The sequence below is a fragment of the Chelonia mydas genome, chromosome 2 (genome assembly GCF_015237465.2).
Source record: "Chelonia mydas isolate rCheMyd1 chromosome 2, rCheMyd1.pri.v2, whole genome shotgun sequence".
NCBI lineage: Eukaryota > Metazoa > Chordata > Testudines > Cheloniidae > Chelonia > Chelonia mydas.
The window spans coordinates 247764534-247791847 of record NC_057850.1 but is presented as its reverse complement, the minus strand read 5'-3'; the positions used below and the strand labels follow the sequence as shown (position 1 = coordinate 247791847).

Below are 27314 nucleotides of genomic sequence, written 5' to 3'. Positions count from 1 at the left end.
GTCATTCCAAACAGCCAGCGTGTAACTGAATAGCAGAATTTCGCTCTTCAGACGGTGGATCTCCGTGTTGCTAGTGCAGCATTCCTTGAAGTCTGGCATTACTCCAAGACATCAACATGAGATTTGCTTGTTTTATGGTAAGAGATTCCCCTTACTTTGCCAGTCTCCCTCAATGCACTGAAACATGATAGACATGATGACAAAACATGGCTGATATAAAATGTTTACAAGTACAAATCTGTGCCAGTCTTCTCCAGCCAGATAATCTTCCACAGCAGTATACAGAGCTACATATAGCACTTTTTATGTACAGATCTCGAAAGACTGAGCCTGATTCTGATCTCACACTGTTTGATACTGGTGTAACTCCATTGCCTACACGGACATAACTGAGAACAGAACGAGAACCATAAAAAAAAATAAATAAAACCAACAGCTTATACACTTACTTTGAAGATTTACAAGCAAACTGAATAGCCTATAGAACCAGCAGAAGTCCTTTTGCATCTGTATTTGTGTCTAAAATATGTAGTAAAACAGGATATGTGGATACCTCTAAATCCTGCCTACTTGCACCTCCAACTGCCTTCAGTATATTGTAAGAATCTGTAAACACTTGAACACAAAAACGTGTTTTCCCTTCCTTCTGTGAGCCACCTGCTCTCTGTCAACATGGAGCACAAACTTTTGCATAACAAGTTCAATGAGCAAAAACACAAAACATCTGTCCTGCAACTGGATCCCAGCCCATGACAAAGAAAGAATCCAATCCACAATAAACAGCTGTGTAGAGCATTAGCTGTTTGTTCTGCACTTCATAGATCTTCAGTGGGCAATTCCCTACTGAAGCCATCCAGAGAGTGCATTCAGCACTGAAAGAAAGAAAAATAATCATTGGTAAAATAATATCGAAAGCAGGAAACTTAAATCCAGAAGAGAGGAAATTCAGACTGGAGTTTGCCGCTGCATTGTTTACTCACCCCTTTGTGCCTAGGTGTTAAAGCTGATGATTTAAATGGAAGGAGGGTTGGGCTCTTCAATTCCAAAATTCCTACTGCCTTAAAAAGGAGCAGAAATACATAATTTTGGATCAAGGCATTCACAACATTTTGCTCCGATAATTTCAAAACATTTTGTTTCAATTTCAGCCTTTTAATTTTTTTAACATTGTTTTGGCAAGAAATTAAATTACATGCCTAAATGAAAAATCCTTTCAAACCGAAAAACACAAATTTCAATTCTGAAATGGTCAAAACAGCACTTTCAAAACTTGTTTTTTCAAAAAAATTCCTAAACAGGAAATTCCTACAAAAGTTTCAGCTTTGGCGAATCAGCATTTTCTCTCAAAAAGGCATTTTATCAAAAAAATCCTGACCACCTCTTGGGTACGTCTACACTGCAGCTGTGAACATACTGCTCAGTGTAGGGAGGCAGAGGTGTTAGCTCTGCGCAAGCTAGCACCCTAAAAATTGCAGCGGGGCTATGACTGCACAAACAGCAGCTCGGGCTAGCCCCTCTTGTACATAAACACGGGGGTCGAGTGAGACTGTACTTGGTGGCTAGCCTGAGCCACCTTCTGTGCCACACTGCTATTTTTAACATGGTAGCTCAAGCACACCTGGTGTGTGTCTGGCTATCCGCGCTGGGACGCATGCTCCCAGCTGCAAGGTCGTCCTATCCCTAGTGGCTATGTCAAAGCACAAGAAACTTTACCAAGAATCACATGCAATTGTCCTCAGAACAGGGGCATAGACTAGGTGCCCTAACAGCTCTTTTCCATCTCCAAACCCCTCTAAGCTTTAGCTGTACTGAGCCTATTGAGATTCAGGGGAAAATTCATCCCCCATTTAAATACACACTATTCCCCTGACTTCAGTGGAGTTGTTTTCTCCTTATTACAAACTGAAATTTGGCTCTGAAAATCCATAAACATTCCTTGGCTGGCAAAATGAGTCCAGCTTATAGTCTCTTTTCCGCTGACCATCTGTTACAATACTCCTCTTTCTTAAGATGTGTCAGCCCACAAAAAGTATATTGGCTCAGTCATAACATTCCCAAAAGGGTTTTTCTGTTGTCTCTCCAGATATGGGGGGAAGCTCGTTGCCAATGTGTAATTTCTTGCCTAATCCCACTGAAATGACACATACCAGTGAGCTAAGGGCTCCCGCAGCAGCATTAGTCACCAGCATGTGCGACTTTGTATAGTGGGTGCTTCATCTGGCAGTCATCAGCGACAGAGAGCAAGAACGCCCTTCTTTTTTCTATGACATTATTAGGCATTAAGAGCACTATACAGCAGTGCATTTCGGCTTCTTTATTTTCTCTCTCTCTAAAAGCAGCCTGGCCACCTGGTGCGCAGCGCACACAGTCAAATTCCAAATGTAATGTGTTTTGTAGTGAAAGAGATTAGAAGGCTGCTGTAATGAATCTCATTACCAATGTCTATATCCTCGTCTAGTTGGAAGAGAGATCATCCAGACCTAGGGACAGCACCTTTTAGAAAAAAAGTATCCACCGCTCAACTCTGTTGCTACATGAAGAATTGTCCCCGCTTGGCTTGATGCTCTATCCTGCTTCTGTTTTTAACACCCGCCAGAGGCTGGGTTTTCAAAAGAGGTCAGGGTCAGATTTTCAAGGGTTCATCACCCACAACTGGGATCAGCTTTTTAAGTAGTTTGTTCTCATTTAGACACACAAAATAAGAGCCAAATTTTCAGACACGCTCAAAATTGCCAACCACTTTTGAAAATCTGGACCTAGATTTTCCAGTTTTTGCCAAATTAGTGGAAACCAAAGTGGGGAGAAGATCATCAAATCATCAGTTACAATATTCAAAACTAGTCTAATTGCTATATTTATTTCTGGGTCCAATCCCCATTCAGAAGAGGCTTATTTACCAGTTCTATTCAGATGCAGCCAAAATCTCGCAGCAGTGACTCCTGTTACGGAAAAGCGGATTTTCATTCATACTCACCTTGTTCTCAGAAGAGGGAGAGACAGAAATCAGCTAAACCGTTGTTGGTCAAATTTTCCAAAATAATATACCTAAAGGCAGCATTAAAGCTTGGAAAATTTGAGCCCCAAAATGAAAGTTTTTGAAAGATCTGAAAGCCGTGGGTCATTAGAATGAGACCATCATGCAACTTTGACTATAGTGATTGTTCCTGCTCCTGCTCTAGCATTTTGCTAGAAGCTGGGAATGGGTGACAGGGGATAGATCACTTGATGATTACCTGTTCTGTTCATTCCCTCTGGGGCACCTGGCATCGGCCACTGTCCGAAGACAGGATACTGGGCTAGATGAACCTTTGGTCTGATCCAGTATGGCCATTCTTATGTTCTTATGCACACACAGACTCCAATCTGACAAGCGACTTGGCACAGATGGACCCATGTCCGCACTGAGTCCCACTGCCTTCCACTCAGTGAGTCTACTCTCACACACTTAGCTTGACACATGCTAAAATACCTTGCAGAATCAAGCCCCAAGTGATCCATAACTCTCTGGCAGAACTGGAAATAAACCCCAGCTCTCCTGGCTCCCATGCCCATTCCTAAAACAAGAGATCCCTGAATTTGGTGTGTTCTGGTAAAATCAAGATGGTAAAATGCTACTATGGCACAACCACTCCCAAAGTTCAGGCCCTACACATGTAACCCATTGGTGATTTAGTGTTACCGGATTTACTGTGCCGGATTCACAGAGGCTATGACAAAGGGCCTTGGTTCTGTAGTTCAGGCTATAGTAGCTCATGCTTTTATCTCTGGAGGTCCCCAGTTTGATCCCCAGTGTTGGTGGTTGACACACTCATAGAATCATAGAATATCAGGGTTGGAAGGGACCCCAGAAGGTCATCTAGTCCAACCCCCTGCTCGAAGCAGGACCAATTCCCAGTTAAATCATCCCAGCCAGGGCTTTGTCAAGCCTGACCTTAAAAACCTCTAAGGAAGGAGATTCTACCATCTCCCTAGGTAACGCATTCCAGTGTTTCACCACCCTCTTAGTGAAAAAGTTTTTCCTAATATCCAATCTAAACCTCCCCCATTGCAACTTGAGACCATTACTCCTCGTTCTGTCATCTGCTACCATTGAGAACAGTCTAGAGCCATCGACTAGAGCTCATACACAATACAAGTTTTTCTGATGTGCTGTCTCCACCTATGCAATGGAACAGGAAACTTTTTGGGTCAAATTGAGCCTTTGTTTATTTGTGTGCCACTCCAACTGAAGCTAATGGGAGCCACAGATGTATGCATCCCAGGGGAGAATTTAGCTCTTCATGCTACTATAACTGAACTGGTTCAGAAACGCATTTGTAAGCATACTGTGTGGGTGCAATTGCTCTGGACAGAACAATTAGACTGTCAGAGAGAAAAGTACAAACTGATTAACTCACCACTGTTATTCAAAAGTGTGACGACCTGATGGAATTAAGATGGCACCTTTACCTCCATCTTTCAAGGTTTAAAGCCTGTGGATGGATTCAGGTCAGCCAACAAAGCAGAGTAAGAGCGTGCACAAATGGTGAAAGTCATAGTTATTTATTACAAGGAACGGCTCCCTTGTCTTGAGTGGGACAGCTGGAAGGAAGAATGATTTACATCATGTTCTCTACACTTTCAGTGGGAGGGAAAGTGGTGGAGGTGGTGAGTGGTGAAATAACTTGGCTACTAAAAATCCAGGAAGGCTTCTATGTCAATTCCTCATGCACCTTCCACCACTGATATCTGGTCACAAAGAGATCTAATTGCTGGACATTTCATTGTGCAAATCAACTTGTGCTCTTTCAGAAGCAACGAAATTACATAGAAATCTATGAGACTATCAGGTGCCTGAATTTACGAGTTGTTTCTTTGGAGGATCCAAATAAACAGTACACCACACATTTTGAGGATGTGGAAATTACACTTTACTCCTTTTTCAGTCGAATGCTCCCACTGTGGATTTATGAATGCTCAGAGTGGAGACCAAGTTGTGTCTATATTGAACTTGATGGTTTCAGTGGATAACCTACATTTATCTAATGTGGCTATTTTACTAAGGTCTGTATCACACCTTTATATCAATGAACTGTGCTATTTTCCAAACTATTTGGTATACACTTACAAATTATGAAAGAAAATCAGGATTGGTTTGTAAAGGATTTTACTGGCTAACTCCATACTGAATATTATCCTTCACAAAGTTTGACCTGCTCTAGTTCCGGGTAATATTTTCATATGTGAAATGTGTCAGATCACAGAGAAGAAGGGTGATCTTGTGATTAAGGCACTGGAGAGGGACTAGGAGACCTGGTTCCAATTCTTAGCTCTGCCCCAGACTGTCTGTGTGACCTTGGGCAAGTCATTTAATCTCTCCGTGCCTCCATTCCTCAGATGGGGATATCACCATCTCCTCTTTTCTGCCATCCTTTGCATGCCCTGTCTGAGGGGCAGGAAATATTCTTTTACTATGTGTGTATAGCACTCAGCGCAATGGGGCTCCATTCACAGTTGGGGGGGGGTCTCTAGGCCCTTCTGTAATATAAACAAACCATCAGACATATCCTACCAGCACTGAGGAGAAAAGGAGCCAACTAACTCTGTATACACCGTAAACAAAGAGTCTTGCATGTGGGGTGAACCCTAGAATTTGTTTCATCGTCTTATTTTTGTATCACCAAGGCTTGGAAGGTACAAGTTACCTAATTCCTGCTGCTATCCTTCATCTCTTGCTACAGTCTATCAGCATTGTAAATCAGCATATCTGGAAGTGAAGCACTCCCTATATGAATGGGCTATTCATCTTCTGACACTACACAGGCAGAGCATGTGAAATGTCGAGAGATTAGACACTGCCAGAGTGAGAGATTCCTCAATGCAATTAAAGTGTGGAGAACACATAAATCATGGATTTAAATGATTCCATCCACAGAGCCATTTCCTCCTCCCCTTCCGTATACCCAGGCAGTATGGATGCCACATCGTTGCAAGCAATCTGGAATCCAATTGAAAAGCTGCTTTTTGGAACATGTCATGAGCATACAGATTGAATTGTCCAGCATGCAGAGGCTTTCTTAATGGGCTATGATTGACGAGGCAGCAATAGACCACGATGACAGGTGAGGCAGCCCCAGCAAAACAGCCCAGTGAAGCAGAGTGAGGAATGGAGGCGAGATGAAACAGCAATATTTGAATGAAACTGTTATCAGAAAGGCAACCGTGCTGATAGAATATCAGCAGTAAGAGGGAATGTAAGAAAAAGTACAAGGTAAATTAAACACTGAGGCTGTTAAAGGTCTGGTTATTTTCTAGTTAGTTGCCTCCTAATTGTTCATTACAGTATAATATCCAAAAAAAACAGCCCTCAAAACCAGCCCGTGAGGTTTCACATATAGGCTGGAGACCGCTCAGCTGTAACCCGTATGCTGACACATTGGAGAGGATGCCTCATTCATTAGAATCCATATACAAGCAAGTGGAGCAGCTTTTGGATGGTTTGAGCGTAGAAAGTGCTAGGAAGGAACAGTGTTGCCAACACATGATTTTATCGCAAGTGCCATACAATATTTGGTGTTTATCTTAAAGCCCCAGCTGTCAGAGTCAAGTGATTAGGAGAGAATCTCACTTTTCATTTGTTTTTACAAAGAGTAAGTTTCTAGCACTCACAGCTGAGGGGGAAAGCTTGAAAATGTGACCTGCATGCACCCCGGAGGGCTCAGAAACCAGGTAACAAACACCTTCACCCCAACATCTATTGATTTGTTAAAATGTCATGACTTCGGGGGCCTGACTCAAGAGTTGGCGATACTGTACACTTCCCTCGGCTGATTTACCAGAGAGGAACTTTGTACAACAAGGAAGAAAACGTATGAAAGCAATAATGTGAAACACTGCCTGTTCCAGAAGAGATCCTGGAGAGCTTTGGGGGTGACGCTGCAGAATGCTTGTAAAACCTGCTCCTTTCCCTTGGTTGTTGGCCCTGTTCCGGTGTATAATCCCCACTGATCCATCCCTTGGGGCAGCTTTTGATGTAGCTGATTTTCTAGAGGTGCTGAGCACCTGTAACACCTATTGTTTGCAGTGCTGTTGTAGCCATGTTGGTCCCAGGATATGAGAGAAACAAAGATATTATCCCATCCATGTTGTAACATCTAATGATATTAAATGGAGCCAAGAGTGGAAATAATCCCTACATCTAAAGGGCACTACTTCTTCAACTGGGAAATAATCAGTTGTGGACGTAGATGTTAAAAATGCAGATGGCTTTTCTCAGTGCAGGCATATTTATGAACAGCCCCTTGACTTTGACCAGACACCATGTGAGATGTCCTTGGGGTGGCTTGCCTCATTTCCACTGGCCACAATTAAAAATTAAAAAGCCCCCACTAGCTCTGCTCTTAAAGGGCCAGATCCTCAGCTGCGGTAAGTCATTGTAGCTACACTGACTTTAAAGGAGCTACCTTGATTTACACCAGCTGAGCTCTGGCCCATAATGTTTAAAATAAGCTATGTGTATGTGCCAGGCTCAAGCGTGCCACATATTAGAGAGTCGGTGAGTAGTAGCTTTCTAACTGAGCTGTAGAACAGTGGATTTAGTGGAAACAAACATTCAAAGACTAAAAAGGTGGCTGAAGACACGCTACCTTGAGCCTCACACTGTACCTGAGGTGTGCTCCACTAGCATATTAATGTGCACCATTAATGTGTTCCTAGTTGTGACAATGAAATGTAAGCTCTTTGGGACAGGGGCCTTTTAACTGGTTGTTCTAAGCCATCTGCTGGTGCAGCATTGTGCTGCTACATTATTGGTTCTATAATAATCACCTAAATCTCCCGCACGGGTTTTGTCAGTGTGCCGGGCAATAATGGAGCGACGCCTCACTATGTATGTAAACAAACAAGCAATATCTTTAATGCCATTTACCACCTAAACTGAATTCCCTCCCTCTTCCCAAAATAAAATTCCCCAACAAACGGCAGCTGCTCAGACTGCACTCTCCCCCACCCTCTCTTCAAAATTGTTTGTAAGCTGGTGGCATTCTCGCCCTGCTCCTTGTACAGAGTATACACACAGAGGTCCAAAATTAACCTCTTCCTGGGATTTGCTTTTCTTACCAACTTAAACAACAAAACATTTCAACATAGGTTACTTCTATGCTCTGCTAATCCTAGGGCTTTTCCCTGCAGCACCCGTCTCCAGCTTCTCCTGGTTCTTTCTTCTTCTACCAGATTCAAGCCCTTTTATATAAGTAGGTTTGAACTACCAGGAACACTGACCTAGCCACTAGGGTGAGTCAGTAGATTTACTCCACTTCTCTGCACAGATCCCTAGATCTTCACACTCTGTTACTATGTTCTAAGTCATTTCCCCCTGCTAATGTACATTGTTAACAATCTTACATGTACACAACACCCATTATCCCAAAGCTGTGTACAAGCACATCACTTCCTGCCACCACCAGGTGGCAGCAATTGTTTAACACAACAGTGCCCTATAGGTTGGGTCAGGAAGTGAAATTTAGGCTGGCACCTTTTCCAACTGAAATTCAAGTGAGAATTTAGATAAAACACAATATTACGCCGGCTGTCATTGAAGATACAAACATCTGCCAACAGGTGCCACCATTATTTACTGTTGCAGAGGTAGAGAAAGTTTGTGGTAACTGTGGGCTCCATTTTTAATGGGAACCACTATAATTATCCAAGCTGGAATTTGGGCAGCACAGTGGAATCAAACAGACAGACCCTTACAAAGGCTTGGTCTATACTACATATTTACTTCAGTAGAACTACGTCACTCAGGGGGTGTGTGTGAAAAATCCACCGCCCTGAGTTATACCGACCTTAACTCCTCCCTTGTAGACAGCGCTATGTTGGTGGAAGAGCTTTTCCTACTGCCTTTCGCGGAGATAGAGTTATTAAGCTGACAGGAGAGCTCTCTCCAGTTGGCTTAGAGAGTCTTTCACTGGAGGCGCTACAGTAAATTTTTCAAATGTAAATTTGTAGTGTAGACCTGCCCACAAATCTTCTAGGACCATCAGTTGCTAACACTGTTGTTCTAGATCTCTGAGAGAGAGAGCTCTGTGCCCCCTAAAACCATGCAAGTGCATTGCCTCGGTACTGACTCATAGCAAAGAGTTCCAGACTCACAGCCTGAAGATTCCCGCACACTGCTTCCTATGGCAGCTCCATACAGATCTCTCATTCAAAATGCTGGCCCAGCCTGCCTCTTCTTAGCTTGTATGATCTGACAGGAACATAGTACTAAGTGGCTAAGCTACGGCTGCCCTTTTTGGCCCAAGTGATTAATTTTATTCATAGATTCATAAAATCCAAGGCCAGAAGGCCCTGTAATATTGGGCTTTAGCACTTAGCATGGTGTTGCCCCTTTTTGACTGGAGCAGCTAGTCAAAGTTTGGGACTCTTTGGGTATTCCAGCTGGAAGAAGAAATTGATGCAATCCTGTTTATTTACAATGGATATGTACAAAGGCCTGTGTCTCTGAACACAGAAGAAACCAAGAACAAAAGAAGCAGTTCCTTAGCTTACAGACCCCAAGCCTCTTTAGCCAATACCAGACCCAAAGGTGCAGTCTCTAGCTTTTTCCAGGGTCACACTGGCTTACAGGCTCTCTTTGTTCTTATCCGTTCTCAGTTTCTGTGTGATCTCTCTTCTTTCACTCACATCCCCACCCAAAACAACACTCAGGGCTTGGCTACACTTGCGAGTTACAGCGCAATAAAGGAGCCCCGGGTGCCCTAGCTCACTCCCCGTCCACACCGGCAAGCCCAGAGCACGTAGAGCGCTCTGACTCCGCGGCTACAGCGCTGCTGGTACTCCACCTCGGCGAGTGGAAGAACTTTTGCTGCGCCCCTGCTGGAGCGCTGCGGCGCCAGTGTGGACGAGGTGTTGCATTACTGCGCTCTGATTGACCTCCAGAAACGTCCCATAATCCCCTTAAGTCAAGTGGCCACTCTTGTCGTTGTGAAATCAGCTGCAGGAATGTGGAAATGCCCCTTGAAAGCTCCATTTCGGAGAATCTGGCTGCTTATCAGCTCTGAGAAAAAGCAAACATTTACTGTTGGCTTTAAGTGAGTGGGGGGGGGGGAGGGGGGAAAGAAAGGGGGGTCTGAACTAGCCACTCTCTCTCCTTCCTCAGATACACAACACACTTCCTGTCACACTCCACCCCAGCCCCCAATTTGAAAAGGATGTTGCAGTCACTTGCACGCTGGGATAGCTGCCCATAATGCACCACTCCCAATGCCGCTGCAAGTGCCGCAAACGTGGCCACACCAATGTACTGTCAGCTGTCAGTGTGGACAGACTGCAGCGCTTTCCCTACTGCGCTCTCCGAAGGCGGGTTTAACTCACAGCACTCTACACCTGCAAGTGTAGCCAAGCCCTCAGCAAAAAGCTCCTGGACACGTTCACACACACAACTTTGTCTTAGGGGAGGGCTTTTGCTTGCAGTTATGTTAACTGAAGGACAAGTTCACATCTATCAGTCTAAATGGGGATTTAACACAGCCCATAAGGAGGTTTCACCCACTGGATAACACCACCCAACAACCCACCCCAAACAGAAAGAAAAGAAACGGAACAAATTACAAATGATACAAGCTTAACTATTTACATACAGACAGGGCCCTTCTGGCAGTGTAGTTTCACATCACCAACTTAAAAGAATTTTGTTCTCTGTTGGGTTTTTTGTCTTCCTGGATTTCCTCTCCACCACCAGGGAGGAACGCCTTTCCGTCCGCCCCTGCGGAATGCCAATGGTTACTGTGGAAGTCGCTGGCGGAGGCAGACCCTGCCCTTTCTGTACTAGTGGGGATTCACCTCTGGAACAACTTTTCCAGCCTCAACATCCCCAGCTACATTCTCAGATTTTGGGGGCAGCCATGCTGAAATCCTGTCCCACAAACTGTGAGAACGTTGGTGTCTAGTATGAATGGTGTTTTGAAACATGGATAGACCAAGACAGGCACAGTCCCACTAGCCTCTTCAGCTCTGAAAGTACTAAATCACATCCTGCTGACTGCAGAAATGGTTTCCCTTCTTTGACTATTTGTTGCCTGTCAGAAATATTCAGCAATATGACAGGAGAGCTGTTCCTGATTCAGATCCACAAGAGTTTTAGCAGCTAAGACTGCCAGGATCCTGGATCTCAAAACAGGTTTCAACTACACCCCATCTTTCCCTGGCTGAAAACCTCCCAGACCAAGTAGCTATTATAATAGGTTCTGCTTCGGGGCCGGGACAATTAGTTCACTGCAAACCAGTTGTCTTCAAACCAGTTGTCTTACCTGGGCCATATCTTTAAAGGGAATTTTCACAGACTGAATTTGAAAAACACCTTTCCTGGCATTGATTACACAGTTATTAGCCATAATGTAATCCAGGCCAATTATTAGCACATCTACTACTTCAGCCACCCAGACTTTTGGCTTGAATTTTAGAGGTCCAATCTTTATACCAAGTTTTTTCAGTTTTGGGATGGGTGCCCTTGCCCTAGTCAATGTCTCCATTTCAGACAAATTTCGGGGGTGGGGTCACAGTTTTGGATCCCCGATTCCCTCACCTTTTTTTTTAGCACGTTTGGTCTAATAACCATTATGTTTGAGCTTGTGTCAACTATCCCAATGCACATCAAAGATCCTATTTTGCACTCAATAGCCAAACTCCCATTATTGTTGTGTAATTGCCCAGAACTAAAGCTTACTTCCACCAACTTTTGCCCCTTCAGGGTGGTGTTCCCCTGATTCCTGAACTGGGAGAGAGGCTTCACTCAACATCCCTTAAATTTATAAAAGAATCCTCCTTTTTTGGAGCCAATTTTGTCCCAGTACTATCATTGAACTGAACCGCTTCCTTTATTTTTTGCATTACTGTCACCTTCCTTTGTTTTACAACCCAAATTTATCATTGTTCTAATTATTCAATAGGGCCGTCATGAACCAGATTAGAATCCCCTCTTTCATCATACATAGTAAACCCAATGCTGTACTTACAGGACTCATGGTGATCAGCTGCCATCTACCTCGCTAACAACTGCTTCCTCTTCTGGTGCACATCTGGAAGAAAAGATTGGAGTTCCGTGGCAAATTCCACAGCCTCTCGGAGTGTCTTTCGTTTCCTTTCGCTAATCTTGATTTGCAAATCCAAGCCCAGATGAGCATCTATAAACTGGTCCATTGCCAGTCCATCCTGGAAAGGCCCGTGGTATCTGGGGCTGACAGGAACACAAGTCTCCAGATGTTCTCTGGCAGTTCAGATGGGGTTTCTTCTTGCCCTGTCCTTTGAGCTCTTAGCTGTGTCCCTACAGCAGCAGAGCTGCACCGCTGCAGTGTAGATACTTACTACGGCGCTGGAAGGGGTTCTGCAGCTCGACAGAGGACTTCACTCTGGCACATTCCTACAGTGCTAATTTCATTTAAAATATTCAACGAAAAAAGAGCCTAAGTAAAGGACAGTTTGATATTACAATGAGAGCTCCATAGAAATACCCTGCGATAGAACAAAACGAATAGGTTATATGGAGGCAGAGGTCTATGGTAATCAGAAAGAGGGGGTAGAAATGTAGCCCACCCAAAACCACATGATTTTTCCTCTAGATGTCCTACCTACTTAAAACAGGAGGGGTCTAAGCCATCTTCTCCCTCCCTGCCTGCCCCAGCATGCACAGATTTCTGCTGCTAATGAGTTATGTTTGCATTATGCTCTAGCCAAATGTGATCAAGCTTCAGCTGGTTTTCCATACCCCCCCGTGCTAGCACATGCACCTAAAAAGTCCAAGTCAGTCCTTTGGCCACTAGGCTGGAATAAAGTCTGCTCGGGAGCCTTTTGCTTGGAAAGTACCCCAGACATAAAATCTCTGTCGTGAAAGGATCCTTCTTTGGAAGGCACTTGGCCATGCCCAGTTTGGAGCAATATGCCCTTTTCCTTGAAGATATACGCTTCCCTGTCAATGGCTCATAAATGGATGAACAGCTCAGCTCTTTTTAATAGAGTTAGGCACAGAGTGGTAATAGACTTGTGCACTTCTTTCTCTTGGCTTAATTCATCTTTCTACAAATCATTCACATTGTTGGAATAACTGCTATCACTACATAGGATTCCTTCTAACAGCAGCCTAATGGCATCGGTTTAATGTACAGTTCATGGGAAACGAGATTGTGTGAGACGCATTGCTCATGTTGGAACTGTGTGGGTGGGCTGGTTTTTAAATTCTTTAAATGAAGAGATGAAAGATGCCAGATTAAACAGCTCCAGAGAATGCAAATAATTTCTTCATCCATAGGATGGGTACAGCGTGGACATCAGCAAAGAGAATCAGTGCAGAATAGGTACCGCCCAGGCATCAGCAATGCAAGCTTCTTCCACATCCTCCATCAATGTGCCTCACACCTGTCAAAGGAACTGCCAGTAATGCTCACAGGTGTGCAGTCTTCTCATGCAAGCAAACGTAACCTCTCTGCTGAGGCTGCCAACAAAAGTGCTAGATCCAACCATCTGGGTGTTTTTAGTGCTCTGAACTGCAGCTCTTGATATTTTCACAAAAGGGTGATAGCAGAATTGTTTTGCCAAACTTGTTTTCTTGATTTTTGAATCCTCTTAACAACCAAGACCCGAGAGCAGAGCTGCATGTAATGCCTCAAGGTATAAAATAATCACAGCAGAGATCTCTCCCATACAGAGACATCAGAGCAATTGACCAGGTACGTTAAGCTGGAAGAGGTTCAGGTTCCCCTCTGATCTCAAGAATAGGCCACTACTGAAAGCTGGATGGACCATTGATCCAATATGGTATGGCAAACGCAGGGTTCCTACAGGCCAAATTCTGCCCTAGTGTGAGCAGGTGCTGCTCTACTAATTTAAATGACTTTCAGTAGCATTCATAGAGTCATGAATTCTAAGGCCAAAATGGACCATTGTGATTATTTAGTCTGACCTCCTGTATAACACAGGCCACAGTGTAATAGTCCTCAAAATAATTCCTTTTGAACTAGAGCAGATCTTTTAGAAACACATCCAAGCTTGATTTAAAAATTCCCAGTAATGGCAAATCCACCACAAACATTGGTAAATTGTACCAATGGTTAATTACTCTCACTGTGAAAAATATATACCTTGTTTCCAGTCCAAATTTATCTACTTTCAACTTCCAGCCATGGGATGATGTTATATTTTTGTCTGCTAGACTGAAGAGCCCAATATCAAATATTTGTTCCCCATGTAGGTACTTATAGACTGTGACCAAGTCACCTCTTAACCTTTTCTTTGTTAAACTAAATAGATTGATTGCTTTGCATCTATCACTATAAGGCGTATTTTCCAATCCTTTAATCATTCTTGTGGCTCTTCTCTGAACCTTCCTGCAACCTTTGATTTTGTGCTATGAGTTAACCGTGCTGCAGCTGGAGCATTCAAACAAGCACCTAAAGCAGTGGTTTTAAACCTTTTTTCATTTGCCAACCCCTAAAAAATTTCAAATGGAGATGCCGACTCCTTTGGAAATCTTAGATGTAGTCTGTGGACCCCCCAGGGGTCTGCAGGCCACAGGCTGAAAACCACTGACCTAAGGCAAAGAAAGGAATTCAGCTTCCTGCTGCATTTAGGTGTTCATAACATCAAAGGGAAGAAATGGTGATCTCTGAACTTATTCCTTGGCAAATAAGACATCCTTTCAGTTTACTGACAGATTATATTTGGGCTGGATTCTATGAGTGCTCAGCAACCCCAACTGTTACTGACTCGATGACAGCTGACGTTGCTCAGCAGCCTGCAGGATTAGGCCCACTCCTGTAATTAAAGTCTAAATATGTATTCTATTAATGTTGGGGGATCTGACTTTAATTGCATACATTGTATTTGATTTAAGTAACATATTGGTTTGGACTTGCTGACAGCAGCACACAGGATGGTGTCCATTATTATTTACACATGCTAGGCCACATTTTGTGCTTCAGTTCACGTGTACAACCCTAATGAAATCACTGAGACTGCACGTGTGTACTTGAGAGCAGAATTTGATCTGTGCAGTCCTGTTCCTATAGTGTTGTGCGACTGTTCCAGTCATGAAATGGTCATTTCCTAGCAGAGTAGTTGTCTGTGTATCAAGAGAAATAGCCCCATTTAAGTACAGTAAAATATACAAGTATTGTGCACCAATTTTAACAGGGAGCAAGGAAATCAGAAGAGCATCAGAATGAACAGCTATAGTTTAAAGGCAGAGGGAGGCCAAGTTTTCTCCACACAAAACTGGGGGGGGGGGGAGGTTTGATGTACCCCAAACCTCACAACATTGTTGTCTCATGCCATTAATGAACGATTGTGTGTGACCCCAACATTCAGACACACTGTGATCACTCAGCTATAGTGTAAGTGCACAGACACCAGGGAGACCTGTAAAGCACGTTGTAAGACAACTGCATCCCCACCACAAAAAGTGTGGGAAATGCTAGTTTGCTAACAGAAAGTGATTTTTTCCAGTGAATGTCTGAGTCAGATTACATGCACTATCAAATCAGAGTCAGGAATGCTTAGATAGCTCCAAGTCAGAGATATCAGAGCCAGGGGTGTGAAAATTTGGTTCTTCCTTAAAAGATCTCTACAGCATGTCTTGGCTTCCTAGCATTCATCATATCACCATGAAGTAAATGTTCCAGCCTAGTGATTCTAGATTGGCAGGGCTACAGAAATAAGAGCATGTTGCTGAGCAAGGGGAATGCATGGACCCGAAGCAAGGTTTTTCCTTGGCAACGCTGACTCTGTTGCTAGAAAACTCTGCCCCACTTATTGATCTATGTGGAACCAACTAGAGAGCTCTGTTGTGACTCTTAAGCCATAGCCTTTGGCAGGGAAAGCACAAGACTGGTGGTAGCTCCCGGAGGCACAGTTACAGTGAGCCAGTTTGGCTCCCAGCTCTGATCCTATGGCGCAGAAGGTGGCTTCAGGCTCCCAGTTGAGGGTTCCCGAGGTGTTGGGGAGTCCCCAGCAGATGTAGGATTCCCATTGCTAAATGACAACCCCCCACGCTCCTGCCATGAGGGACAGGATACAGGAAGGGATGGGAAGCAGAAGTGGCTAGAGCACAGTGTGTTCCAGCAATCCTCCGCTGCTGGATGGGGAAGGCAGGCTCCAGCCCAGTGAACCCCAGGGCATCCAACAGAAAAAACTGGACTTTGCAGACTGCTCTCTGTGCCCTCCCTCCTACCTCGGCAGCCCGATGATTTGACCCTGCTTTACTGCTCACATCCACTGAGCGCAGCCCACAGGCCAAGCTTCCCACACTGCCCTGCCAATGTGCCACAGCCTGGACCCCTCCAAAGCTAAGAGGTTAGATCGGTCACCAGGCCCATCCAGCCCTGGGCCTAGTGCTGAAATCTAGGCTTTCCCAGACACGTTACTGTGGCAGGCTCATTGTGTGAGGTAGAGGGTTCCCCGCCCCCATAGTCCCTCCACTCACCCCCCATCCGGTTTAGGGCTATCCACAATGCCACCCACCTGTTTCTGTCTGCCTCTCACCTAGGAGATCACCCAGGGAGAACAGCACTTTAACCACAAAGCATCTTCCTCTGCGGAGGAGAAGAAACAGCTGCCTGATGCCTTGGCTCAGTTAGTGTTCCTGTAACTGGCTGTAGAAAAACCTGCAGCCCCTCAGGTTGAACTTTCCAGCATCAGACAAAAAGGGTCCTCTTTGGTGAAATCACGTCTTAGACACAGCAGGGTTTTGTGTCTTGTTCAAAGCACTCCTCAGAAGGACAGTTCACTTGATTCCCAGCACACAAGCAGCACTCAGTAAGTGCCCTCACAGGAAGTCCTTCTGGAGGGAGTAAGAGCCAATATGTAAAGTAGCTCATGACCTTGATCCAGATACCAGCACAGTAGGTTACAGCCACCAGAAGTGCCGAGAACTAGATGACTAGCAAAAACTCCCAGCCACTCCAAGAGGCAAGCAGACGTGCATCTCCCATCACCACCCCACCCCAGGCTTCCCTAAATCTCAGGGCCAGGAGACAGCAAAGACCATGACACCAGACAGCTGCAAGGCCACCAGGGGCAGCACATTTCATTGGGCCACCTTTCTTCTCAGAGTCAGGAGGCAGCAGAGACTATTCATCAGCTCCCTTTAAGACTAGTGGCAGCAGGATTAGAACTATCCCTAATCCTCAATTCCCACCCAAATCAGACTTCAGACAGTACTTTGTGAAGACTCCATTCTGCTATTCCCCTGTATAGTCAGTCAATTTCCCATGTTGTTTGTGTGGGTCTTTCACACAGCAAGGTGGAAGAGAAAAAAAAACACACTTAAATAGGACAAATGAGATTGTGCAGCCACAAAAACTGTCACTTGGGACTACAGGGCAGATGTAGACCCAGGAACTGTTTTCAGCTCATTTTTTTGGAATGGTCTGCATTTCAAGTTGACAATGTCTCTTTAAAATGAACAAGATGGCAAAGATACACACAATTTCTAATAGGCAGCACAGATTCATAGATTCCAAGAGTAGAAGGGACCACTGTGATCATCTAGTCTGACCTCCTGTATAACATAGGCCAGAGAACTTCCCCAGAACAATTTCTGTTTGAACAAGAGCATATCTTTTTTTTAGAACAATGTTCACTCTTTAAAAATTGACAGTGATGGAGAATCCACCATGACCCTTGGTGCTTTGTTCCAATGTTTAATTACCCTCACTATTAAAAATGTACACCTTATTTCCTGTCTGGCTACATCTAGTTTCAACTTCCAGCCATTGAATCATGTTAAACCTTACACTGCTAGATCCAAGAGCCCATTATCAAATATTTGTTCCCTGTATAGGTACTTTTATGGACTATGATCAAGTCGCCCCTTAACCTTCTGTTTGTTAAGCTAAATAGATTGAGCGCCTTGAGTCTATCACTATGTCATGCTTTCTAATCCTTTAACCATTCTCATGGCTCTCCTCTGAACCCACTCCAATTTATCAACATCCTTCTCAAACTGTGGACACCTGAATTGGACAGAGTATTCCAGTGGTCACGTCAGTGCCAAATACAGACTGAAAATAACTTCTCTACTCCTGCTTGAGATTCCAATGATTGCATTAGCCCTTTTGGCCAGAGCATGGCAATTGGAGCTGATGCTCAGCTGATTATCCACTATGACCTGCAAGTCTTTTTCAGAGTCAGTGCTTCCTAGGATAGCATCCCCATCCTTTATGTATGGCCTGCATTCTTAGCTGATAGATGAATGACTATACGTGATGACAAATCCAGAACTGATAAAAGGAAATCCTATTTTGCTGAACATGGTATTAGACTGCGGAACTCATTGCCACAGGAAATCGTGATGCCATGACCAAGGCTGAGAAGATTCTAAAAGGGAGTGGCCATTTATATGGATGTCAAGAATATCCAGAGTATTATCATAATGAATGATGACAAACATTTTGGAAGTGATATTAAGCCTCATGCTTCAGGGAATGAGGCAATCTCCAACAATGGAAACCAGGATGAGCACTAACGTAGGAGGGCAGATTACCCCACATCTACCTATGGTGGAGTTCATTGAAGGGGGTCATTGCCTCAGATAGAATACTGGACTGGAACCTCCAGTTGGACCCAATGTAGCAATTCCTATGTTTAGTATCTTTTCAAAATTTTCTTGTTTTCTACCCCTAGGCTAGAACATTTTAAAAATTAGAACTTTAACACCACACCAAGTCATGCCATATTGGGGGGTGGGGGCCCCAAGCATCACTTTCAGGAAGAAACTTGAAAGGCAACATTGACTTACACCAGCTGATGATCTGGCCCATACAGTAACATTCCCCACTGCAAAAGTGTTACATTCCTTCTAGAACTGGTCGCTGCAGGTCAGGGATGAGACACACAGGTGGATCAGCCTGGGGAAGAGTGCACTAACATGGCCAAAAACCCGGAATGTTGGGCTCCTGCGCGGTTCCCATTTATCAGGTCTAAATTCACATTAAAGAAAGCAAAAATGCTAGTGACAAAGCAGGGCTGCAACCAGCTCTAAAAACCAAAAGGAATGCAATTTAAATGTTTTTGAGAGGCTCAGGCTACTTTGACTGAGCCATGAAATAACAGAACTCATAGTTTTCCTCCTCATTTCAGAGCAAAAGAGCCATCTCTAATCTTGCAGCCACGGCCTGGATGCAGCCTGCTCCTCTGTCTCAGTCAATTGAACATTTATCGTTTCCCTGGAGGTTCTAATGAGGAGCTAAAGCCATTCCAAGAGCAGTGGAATTATTTCTTCTCATAAATAACTTCATTTTGCTTTGAAACCTCTCTGATCCTTGCCTCCAGCTGAGCTATTGTTAGCGTGAGGTCATTAGCTGTGTGTGTGTGTGTGTGTGTGTGTACCATGTACTACAATATTTCACCACTCCTGATCTATTGCTTTACACAGGGAAAATATAACTCTGGCAAAAAGTGAGCCACTACAAGAAGGGTAGCAAGGATGCTGCCTGACAGAATGAATGCTGTGAATGTGAGATGAACCTAAGCGAACAATCGCATCCCACAACCACGTCCATCTCAACATATTCTTCCTCTTAGGCCTTCAGCCTTGTCCCCAAATGGAAACCATGACTTATGTGAACATGTAAGAAGAGATGGACCTCAGGCAAAGAAGAGAGGCAGGAAAAATAATGCTAATTTAATTTACTTGTTAATTACATTTCATATCTGATTCATTTGAGATACAGTGGAGTGGAATTAACATGGATACAGTGCCAAAAATAAAGCTGCAGGTGGTTTTGTCTTTAAGTTGCACAGAACTGAAAATAAGAGTGAGGAAAAAGGACGCTCAGGAGCACTTTGGCACAGAGATGAGAAAGATTCAGTTTGCTCCCAATCTATAATCTCTGGCCCCATCCTCCACGCTCCCTCCGACCAATCCCTTCACCCCACCTTTCCCACTCTCAGCTTTTTCCATCACAATCCTTCCTATTCCTGCAGTAGATTTCCTGGGCCAGACTTTCAGGTCTCATTGAGATGTTCTCAGTACTGAACCTGAGGGACCCACAGATGACTTTAAATCAACTTCGTGCTCTTCCAAAGCACCAGACTTAGGGTTGTTCTAATTTATGCCTGGGACCACACACACTCAGAGCCTGACACACTTCCTTTCCACAGAGGAGCCCTGCACCAGGGATCAGGGAGGGTTACATACAGCCACTATGCTAGTTCCGTGCCAACTGGAGATTCGCCTTTACACAAGAGGGATCTTGGCTTTGCTGACTTTATGGCTGCAAGAGCAGCTGAAAGCAGCTGTAGCAGGGCTGAGGATCCGAGCCTCTATCCTCACCCATCGAAATCCCTCCCTAAAACTCATTTCTTCAGGCAAACGCGCCTCCTTGCTTTCCATCATTAACAATCCTCAGCTGCTCCCTATCCTGAACTGTTGTACAGTTCTGTTTCTGCTCTTATTTAGATTATAGTCACTTTCGGGCAGGGAACGTTTCTTATCCACAATCATGGAAGCTAAGTGTAAGTCAACAACTCCACGTTATATGAATCAATGCTATTTTTAACAGTAGTTACTAATAAACATGAACAATAAAAACAAAACAACCCCCTCCTCCCCCCCCCCCCCAAGTACAGCAATGTTTCTTCCAGTGATCAAACCGTGAAGCTTCTCAAATGTCAATCAGCATGTTGGTTCAGCATGTCGATTCAGCAATCATACTACAATGAATTCACTAGCTGGTGAGGAATGGTGGAATATTCTCCTGAAGGCAACTGGAATCCTCATTGCTCAGAGCTTCCTTTAAAAGACAACTGGATAAAGCACTAGGAAATGCACTGAGGGGAATAATCCTGCACTACAAAAATAAAAAGTGCCTAGTACCTTCCAGGGCCGTAGGCTTTCCCTGTGCCTACAATGACCTTTCCCTGACCCTCTAATTGATAGCATCCACCATATCATATACCACTCACTCCAATCATTACCTACACCTTTGACTAGGGTGACCAGATAGCAAGGGTGAAAAATTGGGATGGGGGTGGGGGGTAATTGGCACCTATATAAGTCAAAGCCCCAAATATCGGGACTGTCCCTATAAAATTGGGACATCTAGTCACCCTACCTTTGCCAAGATTAGAGATTCTGTTTCTTCCCCACACCAAAGGATCTCTAAGCATTGATAGCTGACCCAACTACAGTAAACAGATTTTAAGGCCAGAAGGGACCATTAGATCATCTAGTGCAGTGATACTCAGACCTCAATAGTTCAGGAGCCAAATTAGTGACCAACATTACCCAAAAGAGCCACAGTAGTGTGAATTCATTGTTTCATTTACTATCGTACTATATATTCATATTTAAACAGTATGACAGGGGAAATATTTAGGGTGTGTATGTATATATATATATATATATATATATATATATATATTTCTCACAGCAAAATGATTGACCAAGTGTTATTATTTGATCAACAATTGGTTAACATAGTAAAAGCATCCTGGTTGGTTAATAACTTAGACTGGTTAATAAATAAATCAATCACACAGTGTTTTAATATCGTGTGCTGCAAAGAGCCACAGGAGACACGTTAAAGAGCCTCGCGAGCCCCAGTCTGAGTATCACTCATCTAGTCGGACCTCCTGCATAACACAGGCCAGAGAATTTCATCTGGTTACCCCTTTATTGAGTTCTCTTAGAGCCAATGATCACAATTCAGCAAGGCACTGAAGCATGAGTAGTGCCATTGAATTCACCGAGGCTACTCTCATGTTTAAAGTGCCTTATTGAATCAGGCCTTAGTTAGGCTGCATAAATACATCTCTTATGCTTCCTAACAGTACAAACACTAAGTATTACGATCACTGTTCTTTATAGAGGAGGTAGAACCCATAAACAGGGATGGACTAAATTACATAAAAGGTCTTGCTCATATTCAATTTCGGTGATTTGTGGAAAAAAGGGTTTCTGAGACAGAATCCTTACCCTGTGCTAAAGGAGCCTTCACAGAAGTTTTACATGTAAGAGACACACAAATGAAAAGTTATTTAAAATGCTGCATTTATCCGGCAGCTTAGATAGTATTTTGACCATGTAGATCACTGTTGCTACCACTGTTATATACTGTAATTGCAGCTAATCTTGTACAAAGTACGTCATGTAAGATGTCCATGGAAAAGTTATGATTTGCTGAATATGATTATGCTATTTGTAAGCATGTATTGTTTTTGTATCTGAAGTTATAAATATTGACTATGCACCTGTATTTCAGATGTGTCTGCTCCTGTGGTAACACACACAGGGTAATTTGCATCCAGTCTGGCCAGTGCCTTGTGAATGGAGTATTCAAGTTGATGGCTTATCAATGAACACAATGGACCTGGAAAAAGCCTATCTACAGTTGATGGACTTCCTGAGGACACTCTAACTAGAGTGTGAGTAATGGCCTCTGCTATGACTAAGTGAAGCATGCATGGGCATGTGACTAAACCATGTGATCTTAAACTCCATCTTGTTACCTGCATTTTTCCAGAAACTAGGCTTAGGGTTTGTTTGAAACAATGGGTTTCCCTCTACAAGGAAGAAGCTATAAAAGGTCATGCTAACATCTCCATTTTGCCTCTTTCCTGCTCAGACCTCTGGACTATGAATTTATCCTAATGGGAGCATCTTAACCTAGGGACTGAGGACCTCCCAACGATTTGGGAGCAACCAGAGACGTAACATGCCCGCAGTTTATTCTATCACTGCTACAAGCAATTGTTGTATGTATTTGATTCCTTTAAACAATTTTAACTCTCACCTCTTTCTTTCTTTTTATAAATAAACCTTTAAATATTAGATACTAAAGGATTGGCATATATGTGCTACATCTTATTCTTTTATATATATGTAAAACTCACAGGCCCAGATCCCGAGCTGCAGCCAATGAGCACTCAGTACAAAGATTGCTTTGAGTCATCTTTATGTTTCCTTAATCCTGGGGCCATCTAAATAGAGGGTTAGGTCTCGGCATAAATTAGAACTGCATGGAGGAAAAAGCTCAGTGCAATATTATGTGGGCAATTAGCACTGCCAATATTTATACCTGTATGGATCCAGGAAGAAGTGGAAAAAGGGGCATGAGATATATATATATACAGTGATCGGAGAGGACTATGTTTATGCTGACACTGACCTATTGATGTAATAATTTTCTCTTTATGTATTTTTTCCCCATGCAAGCCAACTTTAGGGTGTCCCATAGGAATTGGTTTGATTGGTCTTCCTAGGTCAGGAAAGAGGTTCTAACCTTGCTGTCACGCACAGCATGTTTCCAATAGGCTATCCAAATGGAAAACGTTAGTCTGTATTAATGCATTAATACAGACTATGTCTGGACTTCACCACTAGGTTAAGAGTTAAACTTTACGTTATTGGATCCCTTGTGGGATATAAACTATCATTATCAGATACATTTTCTTTCCATTATACTGTAATAAAATCCTCCTTGAAATATAAATATATACATTTCCTCTGAGGCATCCTATTTGCTAAAGAACATGGTGGAAATCTAATCTCCTTTTAATCAATAAAACACCAAATGATGTTTCTATTTAATGCAAACTTCGCTCCTTCCCATGTAATGAACCCGTTTCTATTAGGAACACAGCCATTAATGGAATAAGTAATGAGTTACTACTATACCGCTGCTACATTCAGGTTCCTCTTAGTATTTCCATTACAAACCCTGCTATTTAAGGGCCTGTAATTCACCGTGCGTTGAAGTTTTGTCTATAAAAATCTCAATCCCTAGCCTGTGATTTTTTGTTGTTTTGGTAATTTTGGATTCTAATTCCTTCTCAGTCACAGACTCACTGCATGATACTGGCCAAGTCACTTAACCTTCTTGAACCCTCAGTCAACCCATCTGGAAATTTGTGTCTAAAAGAGAAAGACATTACAAAAAATTAAGTGTTGAACTGATCTGAACTTAGTATAAAGTTTAAAAAGGGGTCAATGGATGGCTCGGGGGACTGATAATGTGTTTCAGAGCCTTTTGCTTTTAGGACATCAGTTTGAATCCAGTCTAAATCAGTAATGAAAAGAAAATGGAAGTAATTCTTATTTTTGGAATGCCTTAAGAGGTATAGTTAGTGCTGGTCAAATCATTCATAAGAACAGCCATACTGGATCTGATCAATGGTCCATTTGCCCAGTACCCCATCTTCTGACAGTGGCTAGTGCCAAGTGCTTCATAAGGAATGAACAACACAGGATAATTTAGAGTGATCCATCCTGTTAGCTAGGCCCAGCCTCTTAGGGACACTCGGCACATGGGGTTGCGTCCTTCACCATCTTGGTTAACGGCCATTGATAGACCGAGCCTCCATGAACATATCTAATTCTTTTTTGAACCCAATTATACTTTTGGCCTTCACAACAGCCCAAGACAATGAGTTCTGCAGGTTGACTGTGTGTTGCGTGAAGAAGTATTTCCTTTTGTTTGTTTTAAACCTTCAGCCCATTAATTTCATCAGGTTACACCTAGTTCTTGTGTTATGTGAAGAGGCATATAACACTTCTCTATTTACTTTCTACCTATCAGTCATGCTTTTATAGACTTCTATATTATCTCCCCTTAGTCATCTCTTTTATAAAATGAACAATCCCAATCTTTTTAATTTCTCCTCATATGGAATCTCTTCCATATCTCTAATCATTTTTGTTGCCCTTCTATCGACCCTTTCCAATTTTAATATATCTTTTTTGAGATGGGGGAGACCAAAACTGCACTCAGTATTCAGGATATGGGCATGCCAGAGATTTATAGAGTGGCATTATATTTTCTGTCCCTTTCCTAATGGTTCTAAGGCCTGGTCTAGACTAGGTGCGATAAATTGACCCCCGCTGGATCGATCGCTGCCCACCGATCCAGTGGGTAGTATAGACATACCCTAAGGTTCGGAGGCTGCTGATCTTTGAGTGGATGTTTTCAGAGAACTATTCACGATGACTCCAAAATCTCTTTCATGAGTGGTAACAGCTGATTTAAATCCCATCATTTTGTATGTAGAGTTGGGATTATTTTTTCCAGTGTGCATTACTTTGCACTTATCAACTTTGAATTTCAGCGGCCACTTTGTAACCCTTCACAGTTAGCTTTGGACTTAAATATTTTGCGTAATTTTGTATTGTCTGCAAATTTTGCCACTTCCGTGTTCACCCCCTTTTCCAGATCATTTATGAAAATGTTCAGGTGCCCTGGTCCAACTACAGATCAGGGGGATCCCTCTATTTATCTCTTTTTATTGTGAAAACTGACCTTTTATTTCTACCCTTTGTTTCCTGTCTTTTAAATAGCTATTGATCCACGAGAGGACCTTATTACTTACCCCATGACTGCTTACTTTGCTTAATGAGGGACCTTATCAAAGGCTTTCTCAATGTCCAAGTAAACTATATCACTGTATCACCCTTGTCCGCATGCTTGTTTACTCCCTCAAATAATTCTAATAGATCGGTGATGCACGATTTCCCTATACAAAAACTTGTTGACTCTTCCCTAACAAATTGGTTCATCTATGCATCTGATAATTCTGTCTTTACTGTAGTTTCAGCCCCTTTGGCTAGTACTGAAGTTAGGCTTATTGGCCTGTAATTGCCAAGATCACTTCTGGAGTCTTTAAAAAAACAAAACAAACAATCAGCACTACATTAGCACCGCTCCAGTCATAGGGTACAGAGGTCAATTTAAGCAATAGCTTACATACCTCATTTAGTAGTTCTGTAATTTCATATTTAGTTCCATCAGAACTCTTAGGTGAATACTATCTGGTCCCGGTGACTTGTTACTGTTTAATTTATCAATTTGTTCCAAAAACCCTTCGACTGACACCTCAATCTGGAACAATTCCTCAGATCTGTCACCCAAAAAGAATGGCTCAGTTGGGGAAATCTCTCTCACATCCTCTGCAGTGAGGACCAATGCAAAGAAGTCATTTAGCGTCTTCTCAGCAGGCTTGTCCTCCCTGAGCGCTCCTTTAGCATCTTGATTGTCCAGTGGCCCCACTGACAGTTTAGCAAGTTTCCTGGCTCTAACGTACTTCCAAAAATAATTGCTGTTAGATTTAGTGTCTTTTGCTAGTTGCTCTTCAAATTCTTTTTTGGCCTGCCTCATTATACTTTTATATTTGAGTTGCCAGAGCTTATGTTCCTTTCTATTTTCCTCACTAGGGAGTTGACTTTTTTTTCCAAGGTGCCTTTTTGCCTCTAACCACCTCTTTTACTCTGATGATCAGCCATGGTAGCCTTATTATTAATTAATTATTATTATTATTTTTCGTCCTCTAACCTTTTTCTTTTTTTTAATTTGGGGTATACATTTAGTTTGAGCCTGTATTATGGTGTTTTTAAAAGCTTCCATGCAGCTTTCAGGCATTTTTCCCTTGAGACAGTTCTTTTTTAATTTCTGTTTAACTAGCTTTCTCATTTGGGTGTAGTTCCTCTTTTTGAAGTTAAATGCTACTGTGGTGGGTTTATTTGGCATTTTCCCCCTACAAGTAGGGGGGAAATTCAGGAGTGAAATCAGGAAGGCCAAATTACACTTGGAGTTGCAGCTAGCAAGAGATGTTAAGAGTAACAAGAAGGGTTTCTTCACGTATGTTAGCAACAAGAAGAAAGTCAAGGAAAGTGTGGGCCCCTTACTGAATGAGGGAGGCAACCTAGTGACAGAGGATGTGGAAAAAGCTAATGTACTCAATGCTTTTTTTGCCTCTGTCTTCACGAACAAGGTCAGCTCCCAGACTACTGCACTGGGCAGCACAGCATGGGGAGGAGGTGACCAGCCCTCTGTGGAGAAAGAAGTGGTTCGGGACTATTTAGAAAACCTGGACGAGCACAAGTCCATGGGGCCGGATGCGCTGCGTCCAAGAGTGCTAAAGGAGTTGGCGGCTGTGATTGCAGAGCCATTGGCCATTATCTTTGAAAACTCATGGCGATCAGGGGAGGTCCCGGACGAGTGGAAAAAGGCTAATGTAGTGTCCCTCTTTAAAAAAAAAAGGGAAGGAGGGGGATCTGGGGAACTACAGGCCAGTCAGCCTCACCTCAGTCCCTGGAAAAAATCATGGAGCAGCTCCTCAAAGAATCAATTCTGAAGCACTTAGAGGAGAGGAAAGTGATCAGGAACAGTCAGCATGGATTCACCAAGGGCAAGTCATGCCTGACTAATCTAATTGCCTTCTATGATGAGATAACTGACTCCGTGGATGAGGGGAAAGCAGTGGACACGGTATTCCTTGACTTTAGCAAAGCTTTTGATATGGTCTCCCACAGTATTCTTGCTAGCAAGTTAAAGAAGTATGGGCTGGAT

The 27314-nt window shown here is 43.1% G+C and overlaps 1 long non-coding RNA gene across 1 annotated transcript in view; it reads right to left on the bottom strand.

Annotated features, from left to right (window-relative positions):
• Positions 1-982: 982 nt before the first annotated feature.
• The window catches only part of LOC122464780, a 56384-nt gene continuing 30052 nt past the window's right edge, over positions 983-27314 (bottom strand). The window contains exon 3 of the long non-coding RNA XR_006289137.1: positions 983-1058. This is a non-coding gene — a long non-coding RNA (uncharacterized LOC122464780). The remainder of the gene's footprint in view (positions 1059-27314) is intronic.